This window comes from Silene latifolia, chromosome 6, assembly GCF_048544455.1.
Source record: "Silene latifolia isolate original U9 population chromosome 6, ASM4854445v1, whole genome shotgun sequence".
Classification (NCBI taxonomy): Eukaryota; Viridiplantae; Streptophyta; class Magnoliopsida; order Caryophyllales; family Caryophyllaceae; genus Silene; species Silene latifolia.
In genome coordinates this window covers 60,769,622-60,791,292 of record NC_133531.1, presented here as the reverse complement: position 1 = coordinate 60,791,292, position 21,671 = coordinate 60,769,622, and the positions used below count along the sequence as shown (strand labels likewise).

At 30.8% G+C, this 21,671-nt stretch overlaps 2 long non-coding RNA genes across 2 annotated transcripts; both read right to left on the bottom strand.

The window, feature by feature from the left end:
• Positions 1–4,955: 4,955 nt before the first annotated feature.
• On the bottom strand, positions 4,956–6,193 carry LOC141658763 (uncharacterized). The gene is made up of 3 exons (XR_012549405.1): positions 5,934–6,193; positions 5,477–5,619; positions 4,956–5,391 (listed from the first exon to the last, which is right to left on the bottom strand). It is a non-coding gene; the product is annotated as an uncharacterized LOC141658763 (long non-coding RNA).
• Positions 6,194–8,197: 2,004 nt separating this feature from the next.
• On the bottom strand, positions 8,198–9,582 carry LOC141658762 (uncharacterized). Its single transcript, XR_012549404.1, has 3 exons — positions 9,366–9,582; positions 9,178–9,258; positions 8,198–8,591 (listed from the first exon to the last, which is right to left on the bottom strand). It is a non-coding gene; the product is annotated as an uncharacterized LOC141658762 (long non-coding RNA).
• Between the last annotated feature and the right edge of the window lie 12,089 nt (positions 9,583–21,671).

Sequence of the window (21,671 nt, the reverse complement as noted above, 5' to 3'; positions counted from 1 at the left end):
ACCTCTTGCCACCCATGTGGAAAACAAGCTCTGTCCAACATATGGGGCGGTGGGCTTATGCCTCCTTGTTCAGTTTCTATCATTTGGGAACTGCTTGTTTGATTCTTCAGTGGTGTGATATATAGTGTATAGTATAACCCGTGATATTATTTAGTACAACCAGTGATATTGTTTATTGTAAGGTGTGATACTAAACAATATCACAACTTTTTTTTACCCAATTTTTTTTTTTTTTTTGTAAAAAAAAAACGTGATATTTTTGTGTAGAGCGTGTGATACATAAGTGGACTCACGGGACTCAAAAAGATAGGGTGGACTCATGTGATCCTAATTATATATATATATATATATATATATATATATATAGAAATAGGATCTCGTGCGAACTGAAAGTTCGGTACGAACTGTACGAACTAACTACCAAACCAATACTTTGTACCTAGGCCCAAACAATTTCCCTGCCTAAAACTAAAGCCCAAGCATTTCCAAAAGGCTTTGACAAAACTGTAACCCTTTTCTTACTTCTCTCTTTCGCACATCCATGTTGACAAATCACGGCGACGATCCTATACTCAGGCGACCACACTAACGCCGTCAAGGATCTTTCCGATCAACTCATTTTGTCGCCCTTATTCGTAGATGCCTATGTCTACTTTTCATTTCGCCGATGCTAGACCCACGACCACCACCGACGGATACTTCATCGATGTGATACATTTTCCATTCACCTCAAGCCAATGAAAGTCCAGTCACAACGCTGCTCTAAGTCGATGATGCTCTTCAACTTCCTTTCTTCTAATTTTCAAAAATTTTGTAATTTTTATCCCAGATTTACGAAAAATGAAATTGAATTTCGAAAAAGTAATAGCAAAAATGGCATAATCGGAAGATTTTGAGTCAGGAAATGTCGTTTTCGATTGAAGATGAGTCAACCGGTGTGGATGTGTGGTGTCGCCGGCGTTTTCGGAGTATATTAGTAAGCTGTGGTCGGCGGTGGTGGTGTACTGTTGGTAGTGACGGTAGTGGTAAGTGGTAGTCGGGAGTAGTGAGTGGTGGTTTGGTGTTAGGTGGCGGTGGTGAGTGGTGAGTGGTGAGTGGAATATTCATATTAGCATAAATATTGTCTTAACTAACTGCATACCCATTGTTATCTTAGTGAAAATGTCTGTTTCTTGCTTGACCTTCAGATTTCGATGGTTTGCTATTTCGACAAGTTTAATCTCTGACCATCTACATGGGCGTTTTTCAATTTTGGAATTTGAATATGATGTTAATGTTTATGGATTAGAATATTATACTCTTGTGCGAAATGAGAATATGAGATCATGCTAGAAAAAAAATTTCATCGTAGAAGTATACTCCTGTGCCAAATGAGATTGTGGTTTAGTGGCTTACTAGTTTGTCATGCTCTTATAGAATAAAGCACTTATAGATTACATTACATCAAGTTTGTGAAATATTCAATATGTCAATTCTCAGCATAAATTTAAAGAAAATTTGAAACTTTGTTTAGCAGTTGTTATTGTTATACTATCTATGTCCTGGTTTGATTGGAATGGTTTACCGCAGCAACCACAAAAGCAATAACATTCAAGCCTTAAACCCGTCCAATAACGCTTTCTCGTCTTACTTAGTGGATAGTCGTTTCCCTCGTTTAATCTCATTAAGCTGCTAGATACACACATTTAAGTTGTTAGATACAAACCTTTAGTTTGCTAGATACACTCCTTTATGTTACTAGATACATATCTTTAGCTTGTTAGATACATACTTTTAGTTAGCTAGATACACTCCTTTCAATTACTAGATACATACATTTAGCTTGCTAGATACACTCGTTTAAATTACTAGAAACATACTTTAGCTAGCTAGATACACGTCTTTAAATTACAAGATACAATCTTTTACCTTACTAGATAAAAAAAATGTGTACATGTATAGGAAAAAAGTTTATTCAAGTTATTGTAAAAAATGTATCTAAACTACATATTAATGTATCTAGCATCGTAATGTATGTTGTACTAATTTTGTTTTTGATCAACGTCATTATTTTATTCTTTCTTAAATGAAAGAGTATATATTAAAGTGAAAGTGAAATACATGTCTTTACCTTAATAGATACACTCTTTTAAATTGCTACATACAAATCTTTACCTTGCTAGATACACACCTCTGTCAAGCTAGATACACTCCTTTAAATTGCTACATACAAATCTTTACCTTAATAGATACACTCTTTTAAATACATGTCTTTATCTTGCTAGATACGTAAAATAGTAGTCTACATACGTAAAATATTACATGAAAAACCAGTTTAAGTAATTTCAACAACTAACTTTTACGTCATTTACACGCACTTTAATTGGTGTATTACCTTATGTTTGTGCATATCTAGTTACCATCTCATCCAATCTTAACCTAATTATCAGTAATTTGAGGACACTCAATTTTACATTTTATCGAAGATTATTTTCAATTCTGTCATCAAACAAAATCGAAATGATACGACTTGCCTTAATCTGATCAATGAATTTCTGGGGTTAGTACCGATGTCGCAATGAATTTTTACGGTTTTACAGTTTTACGGAAAGGCAACAATCTCATTTACAGTTTTACACGATGCACACCAAATAAACTTTAAAACTCAGCATAAGGAGACATGAAAGAACAAATATAATCAAATTGTTAAATATGACAGAGACTAAGCAGTACACAACAGAGAAGCATTCTGATTTAGTTCGGCTCTTCATGGTTTTCGGTATTTGTCTCTTCTCACATCGCACGCCATCAATTTGTCGAATCTGTCTGTCTTGTCCAACAATATCTCTATCTGAAAAAGAAACAAGACCACCAACAATCAGTGGATTGACTAGTGCGTGAGACAGAGACTAACTGCGTTACGTTACAGATCAGAGAAGAGTAGATTTCAATATTATTCATTCAAATCAAGGTTCACCTTTGCTTTCTGCACTGGGCGCCCTCTTGAATCATACTTGATATCAAGGGTAGACGTTGTGATCTGTGCAAAGATCACACAACCTACTCTTTAAAGTTAATTAAACTCAGTTTAGCAGTTTGAATGTCAGAAGTTGCTATAATAAACAAGAAACTTACTCTCTTCTCAACAGCCGGACCATTGTGTTTTAAGGATTTCCGTAATGGTAACAACAGTGGCGATTGTTGTGAAAGTAATATTCAGGACAAGAATCATCATAAAATCAACTATCAACTATTATTTTCCGTAAAACTGTAAATGCGAATCGAGCCATTAATGTCACCGTCAACTACAACACGCACTCATTGCGACACCAGTACTAACCCCAGAAAATCCATCGTCGAACGTTAATACAACCACCAAGGAGAAAAAAGGGATTTTCGAATGGCTCGAAGTGGTGGCGATCGGATCTGGGTTACCGAGAGGCGGGTGTGGTGGTCTCGCATCGCGGCGATATAGATGATGGAAATGAGATGTGAAGGTGGAAGAAGGTAGGAGTAATAATCCAATCGACTATTGTGGTGGTCGACGCCGTCGTCGTGTAAGCGGCCGCGGGTGGTTGTTTGCCGTGGTGCCGACAAAGAAGCGGCACGACATACCGGTATGTGAATACCTAACAGTTGAGTGGGAAGGGGGGATAAGGAGAAGGAGAGAGAGTGTCGTTATGGCATGTGTGTCAGGAAGAGGATATGAATAATTGAATGTCAGCGCGTGTTTTATTGATTTGGGTTAGTTCGTACAGTTCGCACCATACTTTAGTTCGCACCTGACCCTGACCCTATATATATATATATATATATATATATATATATAGGCAAGTTCAAATGAGTCTACATAAAAAAATAAGTCCTTAAGTCCTAATTTAAGCCATTAAATTTAACAAGATTGATGGTTAAGATTGAAGCATAAAAACACTCACCTACTAAGTAATTAATGCTCCATTAATCTTCCTCTCTCATCAATTCAATTCCTCAATTCACCTAATAAATTATCTTCTCTTTCTCATCACCTCATTTATTCAATTAATTGGCTGCCATTACTATTTCAAAAATCTGAATGTATTTTTTTATTTCAAAATTCAATCCCGCGTAGAATAAAAGCGGTTTCATAAAAGGCTCTGTAAATCTTCATTCGGACTCCGATTAAGGTGAAACAAAATCCTAAGTTTATTATTTTTTCGAGCCCGTCGCAATGATAATATTTTCGTATACCATTGATTTTTCCAAATGTTTAGTTTAATTATTTGAAGTTACACCATATCTTAATTAAAGTTACATCATATGCACTTAAAGTGACACCATATATATTTGAAACTAATTAATTAATTACTAATATATATATCAAGTTTCATAGTATCAATTGAAGTTATTTGAAATTTCACTATATCTTAAATGAAGTTACACAATCTCCACTTGAAATTATATCATATTTGTTTGAATTTACATCATAGCTACTTGAAATTAACTAATTAATCTACCAATATAACTGAATTTACAAAGTATCAATTGAAATTACACTATATTTACTTGAAGTTACACAAATATCGATTTGAAGTTATTTCATATCCACTTAAAGATTCATCATATCCAATCGTTTTTTCATTCTTTTGATGTTACAAACATTAAAGTTATACTTTTCAATCATTGAAGTTACACACTTTAACCTTCGTTTTTTCATTTTTTTGATGTTACAAACATTAAAGTTACACTTTTCAATCATTGAAGTTACACACTTTAACCATTAAAGTTACACAAAACTAATTTAAAGTTACGCAATTCTAATTTAAAGTTACACATTTTAAGCATTAAAGTTACAAAATTCTAATTTAAAGTTTGTAAATTTAAAGTTACATATTTTAAACATTAGAGTTACACAATTTTAATTTAAAGTTACACAATACTTAATTATTTAAAGTTACATACTATAAACATTAAAGTTACACAATTTTAATTTAAAGTTACACATTTTAAAACTTTAACATTTTAAACATTAAAGTTACACAATACTTATTTAAGGTTACATACTTTCAACATGAAAGTTACACCATATAAATTTACACTTACACATTTTAAACATGAAAGTTACACCATATAAATTTACACTTACACAATGTTAATTTAAAATTACACAATACTAATTTAAAGGTACACAATATTGAGGTCCTGTTTTTGTGTATACTAATTCTTGTTCACTGTTGTAACATTTTATCTCTCTTTATTCTGTCCATCTACCATCATCTCATCCCATCGATCAGCCTGACCACCATTAAACTTCACACACAAACTCCATCCCTAATCATTCTTGTGCACCCGGACCGCCAACAGCAGCCACCGCGTAATGTCATCAAAATAATAGACCATTCTACCCCTTGTAGTGCAACATGACGTTTGATTTTCCTAGGAATCCATGAGAAGATAATATTAAAGGCCATATGAGGAAATCAAAATAAGAATCTTGACAATTTCAATTAACTCTGCATACGTGAAAATAACATCCAAATGCTGGGCTCATGCTCGAACCCTCGTTCCGTTCCTAGGACCGGTATTCCGCCCGATCATGAAACCAAGTCAGCAGCCATACCAACATTTAATCATCAATATTTTCTTCAATGCTTAAAACTAAACCTGCAAATATGTTCACGACAAAATTTTATCACCAGTTAAACAAGAAAGATACATCTTCACTATTAAACTACCTAAATTTTCACTTATTACCTAGGGGAACCGTTTGATAAATAACAAAAGAAGATTCAATATAAAACGTACCATATCCATTCTAGTTTAGTAAACTACTCAATTTAGCTAAAAGATGTTAATAACGAAAGCCAATGCAAAAATATTTGTGAGATAATAGAGCTAAAAAAACAGAAGAATCAATTAATTATTGCTAAAGATAATTACAACATAGAAATAGAAAGACAAGTAAAGAATAATCATACCTTGATTGTGAGATAATAGAGCCTGGTCATGCCATTCACCATGCGAGCAGTCTCAACCGAAACCGAAACGAACTCGCTAAATTTTCGTGTTTGGGGTTCGCTAACTGGTCGGTGGTTCTCGTAGGCGGTAGTTCAGATTTGGAGATGTGAGGGATAAGAGAGTGGGAGTAAATGGAAGAGAATGGAAATGAAAGAGGTTTGAAAGATAATGAGATGGGATAAATGTCATTAATCGTAAAAAGAGATGGGTTATGGGAATTGTAAAGGAGATTGGGAATTGGGGAAAATTAATGTAAGTGGTCGGTGATTGTGTTTTTTTTTTTTAATCTTAACTATTCATTTTACTTCATCCTAGGGCTTAGATTAGGACTTATGGACTTAACTAAACTAAGTGACTTAGTTGAACCTAATTTATATATATATATATATATATATATATATATATATATATATATATATATATATATATATATATATATATATATATATATATATATAAACTGGATCATATGAGTTGGGTCATGTTTGGTGAGCTTACCCTCTAAATCTTAACCACTAATCTAATCTAAGATGAATGGTTGAGATTAAAACTTACTCAAGCTATAAAACCCCACTTTTCTCTCAATCTCCCTCATTATTATAAAAATCACTCTCTCTCCTTCTTCTCCCTCTAAAAAGCCGTAACACAAAAAAACCTCCGTCCGATAATCAATTTCAATTATTTCGTGCTCTTCATCTTCAATTTCTCTCCGTTTTCGTGAGCGATTTCGTGCTTGTTCTTCGCGCTCAATAGATCTACTTCGTCTTTATCTTCGCTTTTTGCAATCGTAATCGTTTCCTCTTATTATACTATTTTTTGTTTATTTTTGAACTTCATTTTTATTTTTCTTTGCTTGAATTTCTAGTCTTTTGTGTGTCTATTCTTCAACTTATTCAATCGTTTTCATTATGTAGTTCAATTTGTCGTGTTTTTGTTGTTAAATTACATTTTCTATTGTTTTCGCATAATTCTAGGGTTTCGTAATTGTATTCTGCGTTTTTGTACCTGATTTTGAATTTTGATGTTGTTCTTTCTGGTTTTTGGTGATTTCATTGTGCTTTTGTTGCAATGAAGATAATTTGTTTGTTGAAATTATTCGTTATTGTAATATATTGATGATGTTATTGTAATATAGGGATTTTTAATGTTGCATTACATCTCGATTATTGTATTACTTTAATCGAGTTATTGTATTATTCAAACTCGCTTATTTTATCTTGTCTTTGTTTTGTTGTGTTAGTGTATAACTGCTTAATAAGAGTTATTGTATTACTTTAACCGAATTATTCTATTATTGAAACTCAGTTATTGTATTTTATAGTTACTTCTTGTTCGTTATCTTGGGATATAATCTGTTATGTCCTCTTTAGTGCTAATTTAACCGAGTTATTGTTTGTGCATGTGGTAGGTTGATTGCTTATGTGACTTTGTGAAAACAAGGACAATAGCAAAAGAAGGGATTGTCGTTTCTACATTCAAAATTGTTGATGTTAATTTTGAATGAAAAACAAAGCAGGTGAACGATAATGAATCTGGATTTTTTTACCATGTATCACATGCTCACATATGAGAGGAAGATCTTTATGTCGATGATAAAGCAAAAATTGGACAGGATCCCTATCTATACGGCTTGAGATGGTGGGTATTATGATGATGTCGAAGGTAAATGATGGAAGAGCATGTCTTTTGCGAACGTGAATGATCTCGGAAGGACATATTGCAGTTGAGGATCACGTTCTAAAGTCGAGAAGGTCAGGTGGTGGAAAAAGAATTAAACAAGTTGTCAGAAAAGGTGTTGCTCAGCCAAAGAACTAGAATAATTAGTGATGTGTTTTTATTATTAGATGTAATTTTGATACGATGTGAATATGTAATACAATGTTTTTGAAACATGGTTATCAGTATTGAATCAAGCCGCTTATTTCAATGCATACGAGCAATTATTGAATTCAATTTGTTAATTTTTTCGATGCACAAAACCAGTTATTTGAATACATACAAGTTATTGTATTCATTTTGTGAGGTCATTCAATAACCAATCATGTTATTCAATTAAACAAGATGAAAACAAAAACAAGATACAAATTTGAATATATTTGAGTTTCATCTCAATATAATAACACGATTTACTCATTATAATAATTGAGTTTTTACATTACAATAACTACAAATACCAGAGTTTTACATTACAATAACTGAGTTTCTACATTACAATAACTGAGTTTCTACATTGGAATAACTACAAATACAAGAGTTTCTACATTACAATAACTGAGTTTTCTACATTACAATAACTGAGTTTCTACATTACAATAACTGGGTTTCTACATTGGAATAACTACAAATACAAGAGTTTCTACATTACAATAATTGAGTTTTCTACATTACAATAACCGAGTTTCTACATTACAATAATTGGGTTTCTACATTGGAATAACTACAAATACAAGAGTTTCTACATTACAATAACTGAGTATTCTACATTACAATAACTGAGTTTCTACATTACAATAACTGAGTTATTCAATTAAACAAGATGAAATCTAACAAAAAATGACCAAGTATATACATCAATTTTTCCATTGAACGTCAATTATCCGCCTCTATCGTGATTCAACCTGCAAATCACCAAAAAGAAAAATATAACTTAACAGAACACCCATTAAGTAACTGGATTGTAAAATAACTAAAACTGACTTTAAACAATTAACGAGTCAATAACTGAATCACATATAGAATAACTGACTTTAGTCATTATAATAATCGAGTTTCTACATTACAATAACTATAAATGCCATATTTCTACATTACAATAACTGAGTTATTTTAATGTTATAATGAAGTTATTGTATTATACGAATCCAGTTATTCTATTAGAAAATGGATGTTTTTTACTGAAATTGGTAGTCAAGACCAGCACAATGCATCACAGTTATTTTAATGCAATAGTACAGTTATTTTAATACTGTAATTCAGTTATTATATTATACTAATCAGTTATTCAAATACTAGATATTGAATGATATCATGAATGAAATCTACATGCAATTATTGTGATATTATGTGGTAGTTATTCTAACGACTTTCTAAACAACAAAATGAGTAACAGTACGAAAATAATCAATATAATGAACAAAAGTTTCACAAAACTTATCAACCTAATAACAACATTTATTATATCAACATTATTTCACAAATTTATACCTGAATTCATCGATGTTTGATTATCAACAATATTATCAAGCAGAGTAAGAGTTTGATCATCTGAATTCATCATCGTTGAAGCTGAAAATTACGGTAAAAAACACCTAAATCATGTCAGAATTTGTTATTTAATTCAAATACTGAAGTTATTCGATTATTAAATCAGAAATCAGAAGAAATAATAGTACCTTCGTTTGGATTTGAAGAATTAGGGTTTCCGGATGATGAATTTGATAAAATTTGATGAACAGATTGATAGTTTCAAGTGATTTAATCGAAATAGTTAATGAATTTGTGCTAAAATTGTGGATCGAAAAAAAAAAGTGAAGAATCAGATGAATTGATGATCAAAATTTTGAAGAACAGTGTTTGATGATAAAAAAGTAGAGAGAGAAAGATAAAGAAATGAATGATCGTGTGGTTGTTTGTAAAATAATTGCTAATTTAGTTTTGTTAGGTCATTTGCTTATATAGGCGGGGGAAACTCACGAAAAGTGGCAAACTCACCGGATCTTGCCTCTATATATATATATATATATATATATATATATATATATATAGGACACCTCTATTGTCTCATGAAAATTGGCAAGATTGATCATATAGTAATATCCAGGGCTCAGCAAAACCGGATATCCGATCCGGATTTCAAAACCGGATCGGATATCCGAAATTTAAAATTATCATTTTTCCTAATCCACATTCGATCTGAATAATTCGGATATCCGAAAATATGGAATCCGAAAATTTGGAGATCTATATTTCAGAAACCGGATTCGATTCAAATTTAAATGTACAGTAAAAATTCTGATGTGGCTGGTGGTATTGGGCTATTGGCAGACTAAAACTAAAGGCAATTTCGGTCCAATTCGCATTTTGCAACCCACTAAAAAAGGTAACATCTTCGATCGCATAAATTACAATTCTTGATCGCATAAATTACAAGTGTCGATCGCATAAATGACAAGTCTTAATTGCATAAATTACAAGTTTTTATTACAAATTTCAAAACTCATCTAAAAACCGCATAAACTAAATATAAAGTTTCCTTTTTTTTTCTTATAATTTTTTGAAATTCGGATCGAATTCGGATATCCGGTTTTAAGAAAATCACGATCTACATCCGATCCAGTTTATTCGGAAAAAACCTGATCGGATACCCAATTTAAATGGTATCCATATATTCAGATTTTTTTGGATTCGGAAAAACAATTGGATCGGATATTTCTTGCTCAGCCCTAGTAATATCCCTTAAGAAAATATGATGAACAAATTAAGACTTTAAGGAATAGGATAATTTTGATTTACCATTGTGGTAATATAAGTGGAAAAAAATATGGGTAAGACTACCCAATAAATAAATTAGTCTCCATTTAAATTTATTGGAGAATGAGTCATTGTAATAAGAGATCGATTCTCCCTAAATTGATAAAATATCATTTTATATTGAGAAAATTGTTGATTACAGCCTTTTAAAAACCACTTTTTGAAAATTACAGCCTTATATAATTTTTTTTGTAAATTACATCCATAATATTACTTCTAATGAGAAGTTACAGCCAAAACATATATTCAGGCGGAAAATTGATACAAATTTGAATTTCGGTCACTTAAGTTCATCTTTTATGACGAAATTGCCCTTACCTTCATCTTTTATATTCTCTTATGTTCTTCACATTTCATTTAGCTATCATCTCTTTTAATTCTCCATAGCTTCAACATTCTCACCTAATAAATCTTTCAATTTACCCCTTTCTTCAACATCTATTCTAATCATTTTAATTGAATGAGACAAATGATAAGAATAATACCTCAAATATAGACAATAAAAAGAAGAACATACCAACTCATACAGCTACCCCTAAACCATCGTCGATCTAATGATTAATTTACTTAATCCGATGACTTACAGAAAACGGTACTACCCCTTTGGCGCATATACATGCTTTGATCCGGGGTTGGCACCTCTACCAAATGCTTATGAAAAATGAAAATAAGACTTAAAACTAATTTTAGACATAAACCGTAAAATTCAATTCAATTTTAGTAATAGAAATTAGGGGAAATGGGCAATGGATTTCAGTAGGGGGAATAGGGAATGGATTTGAGTAGGGAATGGATTTTGTTCAAATTGAAAATAATTACGGTGTATAAACACTTATTCTTCCAAGTAGAAATTAGGGGAAATTTTTAGAGAGTGATGAGGAAGATATGAGATTTTAGGGTAAAATGATATGATAGAGGTAAGAAATCTGGGTAAGTAAGTTATAACACAAGACAAGGGTATATCGGTCATATTTTTAAAAAATTCACCGGAATCCTCAACTTGGCTCAATTTTGGAAGAAAAGTGTTATTATGGATGTAATTTACAAAAAAAATTATATAAGGTTGTAATTTTCAAACAATGGTTTTTAAAAGGTTGTAATTAATAATTTTCTCTTTTATATTATGATGATACAAGACCACAAATTTCATCCTACAGCCAGTTGTATATGAGCATTATACAACTGACCCAATTATCCAACCTAATATTAAAAAGAAAAAAAGGAAAAAATACCTAAACCTCTCAAAAAACAATCGTACAATCATTGAGCCTCTCAACTCTCCACACTTCTCTCAAAAAACCTCCATTGCTCTCCAATTCATTCTATAATGGAAAAAAGCTATGCATTCGACAATATATTTAGGTTTTATGTTCTTGATGATTTAGGTTTTTACTGAATAATATGATCTCTTGTGTTATTCTCTGTATTTTTCATTCCGGGTTTTGGTAAATCTTGGTAATCTAGAAAAATCTAGAGACATAACCTAGGTAATCTACAAAAATTTCGAGTTCATGAACACTAATCTCGTAAAACAATTATATATTACAGACTGGTTGTATGCTACTTTTATATCACAATTCATCTTGTCTATTCCCTCTCTTAGGCCTTCGAAAAGACAAAAAACGGTAAAGAAGAAGACACTGATGATGACGATGATTTGGGCTCCATAAGAAAGGTTTCGAGCTCCATACGTGACTACTCGAACTCCGTAAGAAAGGTTTCAAGCTCTGTAATTTTATACCCTAAAATTGTAATAAACCTATGTACAATTTTTTTAAAGAAATGTTTTGAGCTTCATACGTAACTATTCGAGCACTACAAGAAAGGTTTTGAGCTCTGTAATTTTATACGTTAAAATTGCAATAAACCATGACTTTGTACAAATGTTTTTTAAGAAAGGTTTCGAGCTACATACGTAACTATTCAAGCTCTGTAAGAAAGATTTCGAGCTTTGTAATTTTATACACTAAAATTGCAATAAACTAGGACTATAGATGAAAAAGTAATATTGAAGGCATAGATAATTGAGTAACTGCATAATTGAGAATCAGTTAAAAAAACATGGAGAAAGAGAGAGAGAAAAAAAATTTGACTGCGTTAAATATTCAGTTACTGAGTATTTGATTTAGGTTACATAAAGTAGGGAAACAAAAATTAGGATTAGGGGAGAAAAAGACCAAACTAGCCTTAGTTGTATAATAAGACTATACCACATGAGGTATAGTCTACTAACTGATACAAGACCGTCTCACATTAAATAAATAGAACACCGTCTTAAATTATAATGACGAGAGACTATCTCGCATTAAATAGGTAGGAGATCGTCTCACATTAAATAGATATGAGATCTCTCAAATTAAATAGATAGGATTTTGTCTCATATTAGATAGATAGGAGAACGTCTTAATTAACTAGATAAAAGACTATCTCGTATAAATAAATAGGATACCATCTCAATTAAATGGATAAGAGACCGTTTCACATTAAATATATTGGAGACTATCTCAATATTATAATGATAAGAAAATGTCTTGCATTATATTACCGCTCACAATTTGTCATATTTTTGAGTATATTGACGAATAGATAGGTAATAAGACTATTATAGTAGCAACTCAACCGATATGCTTTAATTTATCGCTTAATCCTAACATATATAATTCCTTAATTATGGAGATACAAGAAAAAAAATGTAGCAAGTATAAGTGTGATATTAAGGCAATATTTTTTTTTTCTTTAAAAACTTATATGCCATTGCATAGAATAAGGAAAATATAATGATTTAAGATAAAAATAGACACTATACTTACCATACACATTCACACACTAACTTTTATTCGATAAATTTGTGCGATTAGTACCTCAATTACAAGAACAAGATCAACAAGAATAGCGACAATTAATGGAGGAGCCTTGAGATTATAAGTCTTGATATGTCTCTTATTCTGCCGCCCAAAATGAAGAACAATTAATAGTGTGGGTTGACTAATTGCATCTTGGGGGTGAAAGGCACTAACAATTAGCATGATATGAGGCCTTAAAAAAATCAATAGATAAAAAATGACTTCTCTCTCTAGCTTATAGTGAGAGTTTTTCTCTCTCTACTGAAAGTTACCTTAAAAATCATCTTTTGTCAGTTTTTATATCTTATTGTTTAAACTCTTCATCTTTCTCCTAAAGTCCCACAAAATAATCATTTGCATGCAGGCAAAGGTTCTGCTTTTGAGTGTTCTTCTACACAAACCGTTACAGTTGCCCAATAAAGCTCTTTTGCTTCTACATGTCCTCCGTTCATCTTCTCGAACCCTAATTTTTCATAATATATATATATATATATATATATAGAGGAAGGATCAAGTGAGTCCACCTAAAATCCTTGAGTCCATAAGTCCTCTTTAGGACCCTTAAAAAGATAGGATGGAGGGTTGAGATTGAAAGGGAAAAGGGAGGGATTAGTGCTAAAATTAGGGGATCAATCCTAATTAATCAGTTTCTCTCACTACCACGCTAATCAACCCCCTAATTTCACTATATAACCCTTCTTTTTCCACCCACTTCTCTCTCCTACCACACAATTATCCTCCCACTCATCTCTCTAAAAACCCCCCAAAACCAAAACAATTCCAAAAACCCAAAAATTCAAAAAATCAAAAAAAAAAAAATTCCCTCCTCATCCTCACTCACCCACCACCACCAACCCCGGCCCCGACCTCCATTTGTGCCTCCTCCCCCCTGCCTGTCGTGACCCACAACCACCGCACATCACCACCACCTTCCTTCTTTCTCCTTTCCCGTCACCAAGACAGCCTCCACTCGAGCCGGTGAGCCACAACCACCGCACAGCATCCCCTGCTCGCCACTCGCCTTCATCTTTTCTCATTACTCGCCACCCCCGTACACAACCACCACACAACCGCACTACAACTTCCACCACCGCACTCTAGATTTGAAAAAAAAAGGGGACAAACCTCGACAACCCGACAAAAAATACACGGCCACCACGACGTACCACCATCACCCACAACAACCTCTGACCTCCCTCTATACCCTTGCCTCCACTACCCAACGCCATCATCGTCCCACCACCACGCCCTACCCTACACCATCCACACCCACCACCAACACTAACACAACCAACAACCACAATCAACCACCAAAAAACGATCACCCACCACCGCACTCCTCTCCTCACTTCTTCCAGATCTGTCCAATACCACCACACACAACCCCGGCCCTCTTCTTCCAGATCTGTTGTATGGTATAGTCGGCGGCTGTGTTGCTGTTTGTTCATGTTTTGCTTTTTTTTTTCTAATTTTTCTTAATATTGTGGGATGTTGTGTTGTGGGGTATTGTTTGTTTGAAATTTTCATTTTTTTTTATTATTTATTACGTATGATGGTAGTGGGGTTGTTGGCTCATTTAGCTGCCACTTTCTCATTTGTTTTTCCTTTATTTTTTTATATTATTATTATTATATATAAAGGTTGGTTGGTGGTTTGGGTTTGTATATTGTGTATTCGTTGTTGTTGTTGTTGTTGTTGTTGTTTTTTTTTTTTTTTTTTTTTTTTTTTTTTTTTAATATATATAAAGGTTGGTGATTTGTTTTGTGTATATGGGTTTGTTTGTGACTTTGTGTCACGGTTTTTGTGTTCCTTTAATCTTTTATTAAAGTTATATTCATTTTTCAAATTTACATTCGTAGATCTCATAAATATATAGTAGATTTTTGAAAAAAATCGTATTATCGTGATTTTTATTCTTAGATCTAATAAATATATTTATTATACTCATATTTCTTTACATTTACACTCGTATTACTTTACATTTACACTCATATTTCTTTACATTTACACTCGTATTTCTTTACATTTACACTCGTATTTCTTTACATTTACACTCATTTTTCAGATTTACACTCGTATTTCTTTACATTTACACTTGTATTTCTTTACATTTACACTTATATTACTTTACATTTACACGCATTTCTCAGATTTACACTCGTATTTCTTTACATTTACACTCGTATTTCTTTACATTTACACTCATATTTCTTTACATTTACACGCATTTTTCAGATTTACACCCTTATTTCTTTACATTTACACTCGTATATTTTTACATTTACACTCATATTTTTTACATTTACACTCGTATATCTTTACATTTACACTCGTTAAAATTATATAGATTTGCACTCATATATTTTTGTGGATATGAGTTGGTGGTGGAGGACGACGGTGGTGGTGTTTTTTGGTAGTCGGACTAAAGTTTTACTCGTAAAGGACAAAAGTGACACTTATAAAGGACCAAAGTTACACTCAAAGGACCAATTTACTCTTAAAATACTACATTTACACTCTTAAAACATTAGATTTACACTCGTAAAACATCACATTTACACTTGTAAAATGTTAAAATTATGTAAATTCAAAATTTCCGTCACAAAAAAACAAATTTACACTCTTAAAATGTTACATTTACACTCGTAAAACTTCACATTTACACTTGTAAAATGTTAAAATTATATAAATTCAAAATTTCCGTCACAAAAAATCAAATTTACACTCTTAAAAATGTTACATTTACACTCGTAAAACTTCACATTTACACTTGTAAAATGTTAAAATTATATAAATTCAAAATTTCCGTCACAAAAAATCAAATTTACAGTCTTTAAAAATGTTACATTTACACTCGTAAAACTTCACATTTACACTTGTAAAATGTTAAAATTATATAAATTCAAAATTTCCGTCACAAAAAATCAAATTTACACTCTTAAAAATGTTACATTTACACTCGTAAAACTTCACATTTACACTTGTAAAATGTTAAAATTAAATAAATTCAAAATTTCCGTCACAAAAAATCAAATTTACACTCTTAAAAATGTTACATTTACACTCGTAAAACTTCACATTTACACTTGTAAAATGTTAAAATTATATAAATTCAAAATTTCCGTCACAAAAATCAAATTTACACTCTTAAAAATGTTACATTTACACTCGTAAAACTTCACATTTACACTTGTAAAATGTTAAAATTATATAAATTCAAAATTTCCGTCACAAAAAATCAAATTTACACTCTTAAAAATGTTACATTTACACTCGTAAAACTTCACATTTACACTTGTTAAATGTTAAAATTATATAAATTCAAAATTTCCGTCACAAAAAATCAAATGTACACTCTTAAAATGTTACATTTACACTCGTAAAACATCACATTTACACTTGTAAAACTCATACACTCGTAAAACATCACATTTACACTTGTAAAACTCATACAACATTACATTTACACTTCTGAAATCTTAAACTCAAAACTGATTAATTAGGGGCTAGAGAGAGAAAGAAAAATTAATTAGTGTATAGAAATTTGATTAGTGGTAATTTTTTTTGGTAATTTTCGATCTCAACCACCCATCTCAATCCAACCATCCACATTTTTTTCCTTTTTTTTTTAATAGCCCTTAATCAAATGCATCTCAACCATTCATTGAGTCCATCCTAAGGCCCTTAGAGGGACTTATGGACTCAATTTGAGAGGAGGACTCATTAGATCTTACCTCTATATATATATATATATATATATATATATATATATATATATATATATATATATATATATATATATATATATATATATATATATATGTATGTATAGGCGGATCCGGTGAGTTTGCCACTTTTCGTGAGTTACCCCCGCATATATATATATACAATTGATCTAACAAAACTAATCCTCACAATCAGACGTCACAAAAACAAACAACTCCTTCTCTCTCTAAATTACCTACTTTCGTTTCTCTGTTTTCACATCAAACAAAAACCATGGAAAATCAATCAAAATCTTCTATGTTCATCAAAATTTTCCCAGTTTTTTTTGTAATTCCATACGATTACAACAAATTCATTCACAATTTCAAGTATTTCAATTGAAACGAACGGATTTTCTTAATTAATAGTCAAATTTCGGAAAACCCTAACGCATCAAATCAAACGAAGGTATGAATATTATTTACGATTTCTTAGCTAATAATCGAATTACTTCAGTGATTTTCTCGTAGCTATTGAAATTAAATACCAATTCTAATCAGATTTCTGTGATTTTCAAGAGAATGATGAATTATGATGATCGAATGATGAATTCTGATGATCAATCTCTTTCTCATCGAAACGGCGATGAATTAAGGTGCAAATATGTGTAGTTCAGATGAACAATCTCGTTTTTCATTATGCTGATTACTTTAGTTATGTTATTCGTCATTAATTACAACAAATTTCTGATAAGATTTCATTATTTCTGGGTAATTTGCAGGTGAAATGACGTTGAAAAGGGATAATTGATGCTCAATTGAATAGTTGACGTCGTGTAATAGAATAACTGATGTTGCATAATAGAATAACTACGTTACTGTAATAAAAATAACTTGTTTGCTGAGAATAAAGTTCTCTGATATGTATGGTTATTTTAATGTAGAAACTCAGTTATTGTAATGAATAAACGTAGTTATTTTATAGTTAACTCAGTTGTTTGCTGAGAAAAATATTCTCTTGTATTTATAGTTATTTTAATGTATAAACTCAGTTATTGTAATGAATAACTCATGTTATTATATTGAGCTGAAACTCAAATATAGCCAGTTTTTTTTATCTTTTGTTTATATATTTTCATCTTGTTTAATTGAAAAACTGACCATTTTCAATAGAATAATTGATTTTCTTCAATGAAATAATTGAGATTTAGTGAGGGTTGATTACAACAAATTCTGATAAGATTTCATTATTTTTTGGTGATTTGCAGGTGGAATGACGTTGAAAAAGGATAATTGATGCTCAATGGAATAATTGACGCTGTGTAATATAATAACTGATGTTGTATGATAGAATAACTACGTTAGTGTAATAAAATTACTTTTTTTACTGAGAATTATATTCTCTGGTATGTATAGTTATTTTAATGTAGAAGCTCAGTTATTGTAATAAAGAAACGTAGTTATTTTATAGTTAACCCAGTTGTTTACCAGAGAATAATATTCTCTGCTATTGATAGTTATTCTAATGTATAAACTCAGTTATTGTAATGAATAACTCATGTTATTGTATTGAGCTGAAACTTAAATGTAGCCAATTTTTTTATCTTTTGTTTATATATTTTCATATTGTTTAATTGAAAAACTGACTATTTCCAATAGAATAATTGATTTTTTTCAATGAAATGATTGAGATTGGTCAATACAATAACTAAGTTAGTATAGCCCTTCCCGATTTGTTGAGCGTGCTTTAGAAGAAGAAGGCGAGGAAGATGAATAAGAAGTTGGATGATAAAAAGCGGAAGAAGATGAATTGCAATCTGAATTTGACATAAGCAACACTTTTTTACAACATAAAAATAGAGTAATTACATCAGCGTCGTATAATAATTTCCGTAAATTATTACAATAACCGTGATTGAACTTTACAATAACTGTGATTGAACTTTACAATAATCGGCCATGATTGAACTATTGTGTACTTTGTCTCATACTTCATCCTTGAAGTTAAACATTAACAAGAAGTTGTCTTGATGGTGTTTTTTTCCCCATTCTTCCCAATCAGAACCATGTCTAGTTGATGAGGGTTGAACTAGCAAAAAGCGAAAGCTCGCTGAAAGAAATAAAAACAAAGAAGGGCGTAAGTTGAAAATTACTATGCAACTGATCAAATACAATGACGACCCATAAGTATTGAAATAACCATAAAAACACTCTAAAATAATTGGACCTTTTAGAGAAATAAAAGCATATTTTGTCAGAATGAAGTAACTAAGCAAAATGAAATACAATAATCCAACTAATGCATTGAAATAACTGAAACAACACAATACAATAACTGGTTATTTCAGAGAAATAATAATGTATCAAAAAAACTTAACTAGATCAAAACGCACCATTGTTAACATAAAATACTCTAAACAGCCTCATTGTTCAACCACCTACATTCATAATAGTTTGATTGAACAACTAGAAACAACAACATCCAATTCAAAAATCATGTGCAAAAACGCAAAATACAATTGCAAAACCCTAAAATTATGCGAAAACGAAAAACAATGTCATTTAACAACACAAATACAATAAATTGAACAACATAATGAAGATAATTAAATAAATTGAAGATTACACACATAAATTCAAAAAAAAGAACAAGAAGATGAAATGAGAAATTGAAGACATTAAATCGGAAAAAAATTGAGAAACTGTGAAGATACAGAAGATGAAGGAGAAGAAAAATTGAACACATTCAACCGAAAAAAATCATTACAAAAAAGAAAAGAGTTACCTGATTAGAAGAAATTGAAGATGAAGAACGAAGAACAAGAACGAAGAAACGGAACGCAGTGAAAAGAGAGAACCTGTGAAGAGAGTAAAACACTAAAGAAATGAAAAAAAAAAAAAAGTGAAACATAAAATAGAAGGTTTATATACAATATGAAAGATTTAATCTCAGCCATCCATCTTAGATTAGATGATCCTATATATATATATATATATATATATATATATATATATATATATATATATATATATATATATATAAATCGAGTTGAAGCGTTGTGAATGCGACATGTGTCAACCCAGCATTAAATACAAGTATTAATTACAGCTGAACATTAAATATAAACATAATAAATACTACATAAATCTCAGCAAAGTATTAATTACAGTTTAATAAATGTATTATAAAATTACATATAACAATTACGGTAATTTGATTTTAAATTTATATAAAAAATTTTTTTGATTAAAATTCTAAAATGTAAATCATTACCTTTATTGCGAAAAATGCTTTAAATTGAGTATACTTTCCATTATATTTATTGAAATATTTTGATATGTATAGATGATTAGGGTGAATGTCTCACAATGCGTTACATTTACTTACGGAAAAATGTTTTGAGAAAGTTATACGGAGTAATACTTAGACCATTAAATTCATCAAGAAAAATATATTTGAAAGAATCATTGTGTTTATTAAAAACAAAACTTAAAGATAACTACTAAGAGATAAGTTTTTATGATGTGATAATGAAAAAATTATATTGGACAAATTAAATACATTTGAGATTTAAGAGGTTTTAAATAATGTGATAACGAGTGGAGATTTATATATGAACTAGGTTTGTGACCCGTGAAATTCACGGGTTTATCTGTTTTAGTTTTGATATTTTTGTCGTATTGTTAATATTTATTCGAGCAATTAGTTGTTGATCCATTTAAAAATATACAGTCTTGAAATACATAGAAATTAGTTAGTTAATACATTATTTCTTTGACAACTATGGTTTTTTTTTTTTAAATCGAATCCTGAAAGTGACAATGTGGTAGCTACTAATTTTGAAAAACTTGACAACGGAGCAATGACAAAGACGACTCATTATATATACGGGTGTTTTACTCCGCAATATAATAAAGTGAGTTTTTTAAATATTAAAGTTTGAAACCATCCGTATATAATAAATTATGTATCGAAAAATCTTCAATAACGCCTTATAAGGTTGTAAACTTAATACATCAGTATAGTCATCTCCAAATTATTTCCAGACCTCTCCATCAATCCTCCCATAGAAATATCTTTGAAGTCTTATCACCACGTGCATGCTTCAAATATTATTTACATCCGAAAAATATTTAGTATATCGATAGAAAAATATTAGATACGATTCAACGGTATGGTCGGTATCTACTATCTACTCCATGTATTACAAATTGAATTTTCATTTCAATTGCTTAATAATCTAAAAAACTATATTCCCTAAATCCGAATTCCAAAAGGTTCATAAAATTTTTTAAGTTCCTTATTACTATTCCAAGAATTTGATCCATCTCTTGTTGTACTTATGTCCACGATCCTATATAAAAATAAAAATAGTATTAAAGACTATAAAATAATATCTTCCGGTTTTGAAAAAAAAACACATAAACTTAAAAATATACGGATTAGAATTTAGAAACCATACTATATAATATTTATCTGAAGGTTCCCTTTCGCTTTCTTTTAGTACGCTTCCTTTTAGTACATGCCTTGATAATAGTTCATGTGAAATGAAAAAGAAAAATATATGTTAGAGATGATTATACTCATGAATACAACAATACAAATTCAAATAGGTTGATC